General features: G+C 41.3%; 2 protein-coding genes across 6 annotated transcripts in view; both read left to right on the forward strand.

Moving 5' to 3' along the window:
- Window positions 1-4,755, forward strand: part of msrb3 (methionine sulfoxide reductase B3) — a 168,848-nt gene that overhangs the window by 163,471 nt on the left and 622 nt on the right. The gene's annotated exons all lie outside the window — the stretch shown is intronic.
- Window positions 1-4,755, forward strand: part of ntn1a (netrin 1a) — a 248,630-nt gene that overhangs the window by 87,694 nt on the left and 156,181 nt on the right. The gene's annotated exons all lie outside the window — the stretch shown is intronic.

Below are 4,755 nucleotides of genomic sequence, written 5' to 3' on the forward strand. Positions count from 1 at the left end.
CATCAGGCTTCGCTGTTTGAAGAAGGTCCAGGCTCCGGAGATGTGGATGTCAGGGATGTGACCTTCCAGTTGTTAAATTTAAGTTTAGATTGACTGTATTTAGTTTTCTTCTGCGCTGGTTCTTCTGACATGTTTGCAAGTGTATTCTTTCTATAGGTTAACGGCTGACACACACAGAACCACGTAACAAATAAAGTAAACAACGTAACAAATAAACAAATCTAAGCTTTTTTATTGGTTGTAATTTACATGGATACATTTGAATGGTGTGACAATGTCTTATTTGATTGGGTTAAAATGTACATATTGTTCCTGTTATGTTTTATGTCTGCCTGCTTTATTTGACCTAATGCAAAGTGACCTGCTCCATCGAAATCAGTCGCATTGACCCGAAGACACATTTTGATTCCTAGCTTTTTAATGATATCAGGATTGTTATTGTAGGCTACTCCAAATATTAAGCAAAATATGTCACATTATATAATGACTGTTACAGAGTCATCATTTTGAGAAAAAGGCATTTAAAGTTTTCTCTTCTCTGGAATCCATCAATTGATTGATTATTAGCAGAGCAAATGATCAAAATACTACGGAGGGAAGATATTTTCGTTTGGATTACTGCACTCACGGGAAACACCGGCTGTTGTTCCTGTTGTGACGTTAAATTAGTCCGTTCTCTGCTTGTAATTATGCCGTTACAAGCTTCAAACCTGTATTTATCATCTGAATTTGCCGAAACAAGTTTAATATTCTGAAAGCCAAGACTTTGTTTATTTGAAATCAGATGAAAACAAACTGTAACGGACCCTGCCGTGTTATCTATGATTATAAAACGGACAAGTCAAATCAAGCAATCTGATTGGTTCTTAGCCGTGATATACTGAGCGTATACCATGGGTAGAATTGTAAGTTACTTTTCACAACAAGTCAGTATCCCTCCGCGTCTACGAAAAACAGTATACCGATGGGCTGAAAAGCAAACTGCCTGCAGTTTGCTTTTCATACTGGAACAAGAAAGCAGCGGAGAAGTAACGGGGCAGAAACCCTCCTTTTTACGCAGCGGTCCATCAAACGGCAAAACATATTCAGTGTGCAGTTCCTTTGGCATTAGGGCAGGGATATCTAGACACTTTCCAAGGTTTGACATAATGAATTGTGCTACTTTTAAAGCAAGCAACGATGTTTTCAAATCTGTAATCAAAGAGGTCCGCAAAAACACTATCGACCAATCAGATTGCTTGATTTGACTTGTCAGTTTTATAAATATATTTGCATTTCTTCAGTTACGAAACAAACTTACAAAGCCTAAGATGGAAACATTTAAGATTAACTTCGACCTCCGGGGGAGTCTTACTATGGAGGAGTGGATTAAGCAGTGACTATGCCTGCAAGAAAGTCACGTAAAGCGACGGACATGCAAAGCAACGATGACAGAGCAGGCAACACCGACTGGGAAAGTCATCACGCAAAAGCTTGTATGATGCGTGTCCTTGAAACACAGTAGAGAAATATGACCGTCAGAGTGCCTATGCTCGAGAAAAGCACTACGACGCATGCAGAGCTACGGGAAGAGCAGGTAGACCAACTGGAGAAAGTAGAACCATATTCTCGCCACGTCAAGCAATCAGCCTAGAACAACCCTCAAGCCTAAGTACAAGTGACCACGTAAGCATGCTACTGAGCTGGACAGTTTTTCAGTGGCCTGCACAAATAAAACAGCAACATATAAAAACATTAATGTAAATAAACAACCAAATATGGTCAACCGGCTCTCTGTCTAATATGTTCGATAGCTGTTAGTGTGTTGCATAGCAGCCCACGCTCCGCACTAATGTTTTGCTGCAGAAGCAACCGGAGGGACTATTTTATTTTGAATCATACAATTATTTACGAATAAAAACTATTTAAATAAAGAGTGATTTTACGCTTCGGCCGAACCACGCCCCTTAGCTGTGAATAATGAGCATATACCACGGCCCTGTCGTGAGCTATTGCTTAATTATATGCTGACATTCATAATTTCAGCGGGAGGGAAGGGGGGGCGCGCTGCCGGAAGAGCCTAGTGCCAGTGAGAAGCGAGCTGTGGTCCTTCCCTTTACAAGCTTAACAAATGCGTGTAGCCAGGGGGCTGTGGGAATAGGGTGCTGAGGTGCGCAGCACCCCCTGGGTGGAGGACAGGGGATCTGCACTTCCACAAATATAATACAAATATAAGACAAAAAAACGAATTTTCCGCCTTGAGTAACAACATTCATATTAAAAAGATAACACCCTTTTCACCGCGGTTGACATTTTTCCATTTCCCCGTACGATGGCGCTGAGTGATGAAAGTGGGGGATGTTGGCTTATCAGGCGCCCGCAGCTCACAGCCCAAAGTGAAGAAGAGATAGAGAAGAGGGGTGCCCCGTACCGGCGGGGATTGTTTTGTAGCTTCTGTGCGCTAACGGATATAAGAAGCTTTTCTACAATAATGTGGAGGGAGAGTTCTGCCTGTCCAGACTGAGAGGCTCAGTGAGGTAAGGGACTTCTGAGGGTTTAGATAGTTAATTCAGTCTAAGTATCTCAGTGAGTCCTCAAACTTTTGATCACAATTTATGTAATACAAATATTTCCAAGTTACACCCTTTATAAAGATTAGGATATAATAATAAACAGGCATGAAATCATTCCAATGTTACTATAGGACAGTAAACCAAAATATTGTTTAAAACTGGAGAGATTAAAAATATGCATAAATAATAAATAAATTAACTGGTAAAATAAATTAGGAATGAACAACACAAATAAAATTAAGTACATTTATTTGTTAATTGGCCTATGGAATGTTATTGGAAATGTTCACATACTTATTTGATTAATAAATGCAAACCGAATCGCTTGTTCATATGGTGTTTAGAAGTGTACCCCCTAGACAGTCTCTTAGGTGAATTGGGCGCTAAAGTGCACCAGATTGAAGCATTTTACTTTAAAATGTTTAAAAAATCTTCCCGGGGGGCACCCCCGACCCCCTAGAGGATGTGAAGTCCCACCCCCCCATTAAAACATGGTCAATACTAAATAAATGTAAGCATTTTTTATAATAAACGTCCACCATGTATATAGTTCCTCTTTCATAGTGTATTTGGGTCCTTTTGTAGAGGTTTTTCATTGCACAACATCTGTGCCTGAGGGCACTGCACATTGGTGCAGAACCAGCCCTGGTGTCATCCCCAAGCACCCCCCATTTGAAACATGTTCCCACAAGCATGAATGAGATGAATATATAAACAATAAACAAATAAAAGAAATATACACAACTAGATCCAGATCGCGTTTTGATGCGACTTTGGTGAAGGAATTATGAAACGGATTTGTAGTGTTCCGCGCCCGTGTATTCGTGTGGTTTGTGTATTTTTGCGTTTGTGTGGTATTGTGGTTTGTTTCCCGGGGAAAACACTCACGAGAAACACCGGTTGGTTTGTCCGCAGTGACCGTTAAATTACTAACTCCGTCTCCCGCATGTTATTATGCGTTTACAAGCTTCAAAGTTTGTAGGCCTATTTATCATCTGAATTGCCGAAACAAGTTAATATTATGAAAGCCAAGACTTGCTTTATGTTGAAAATCAGATATAAAACAAACTGTAACGGACTCTGCGGTTACTATAATTACTATACACCGTTACATCATAATTCAGCGGAGGAGGGGAGCGGCGCTGAGGAACAGCAGAGTGGCTGAGAGCTGTCATCTTCACCTTTACAGCTCAACATGCCTGTAGCTAGTGAGATTGAATATAACAATCAAAAAATAGACAAAATATAAACGCTAGATCAGATCACGTTTTAGATGCGACCTTTAGAGTAGAGGGGAATTATTGAAAACGGGATTTTTGTACAGTTTTCCAGCGGCAACCTGATGCGAAAATTTGGGGCAGGGCTGAAAAGTGGGGGGGCCCAAGGCCCCCGCTTCCGGCACCCTTGACCGGAAGGGTCGCAGTCCTCGTGTGAGCCGCATTTTTGTTTCACGTTTGACCGGAAGGGTCCCATGCTCGTGGTGACAAGCATTCTTTAACACACGGCATCTATTGCACGTCTGTCCGTCCTGGGAGAGGATCCCTCCTCTGTTGCTCTCCCTGAGGTTTCTACCATTTTCCCCTTTAAACTTTGGGGTTTTGTCTGGAAGCTTTTCCTTGTAAGATGTTGAGGGTCTAAGGACCAGAGGGTGTCGTAATTGTCATCCCTGATATCTGTTAAAACGTGAAGCCCACTGAGACAAATGAACATTGTGATATTGGGCTATTATAAATAACATGGTTGATTGATTGATTGATTGACTGATTGTTCATATTTGACCGTCGCCATTTTATTTCACTAGACCAGAAGGGGACTCAGGCTCGTGTGAGCTGGATGTGACCATCCACAGCATTCTCGCACGGCACTGCATTCTCACGATAAAACCCCGTGCACCGAGACGAGAACACATGAATATAACACGGCTTGTCTTATAATTTCATGGTCGCGTCGGTTTTAAAACGAGCCGAAGGTCCGCCTCCCCCTAAAAGCACTCCACTCTTAATTAATACGCCTATCAATTACATGTCTATCTCCATCCTGTGTAATTCTCCTCATGTCTCAGATTGTTTTCTGGCTTTGTTTTTCCTGCAGGCTCTAGAGCAACACTATAAATGTTAGATTCCTCTAAAAAAAATCCAGATATATAGCTGCTCTGGACAAAACACAACATTATGTTTAGTTTCAAACGGAAACATGAAAACTG

This window comes from Notothenia coriiceps, unplaced genomic scaffold (assembly GCF_000735185.1).
Source record: "Notothenia coriiceps isolate Sejong01 unplaced genomic scaffold, NC01 NC01_scaffold00037244, whole genome shotgun sequence".
Lineage (NCBI taxonomy): Eukaryota > Metazoa > Chordata > Actinopteri > Perciformes > Nototheniidae > Notothenia > Notothenia coriiceps.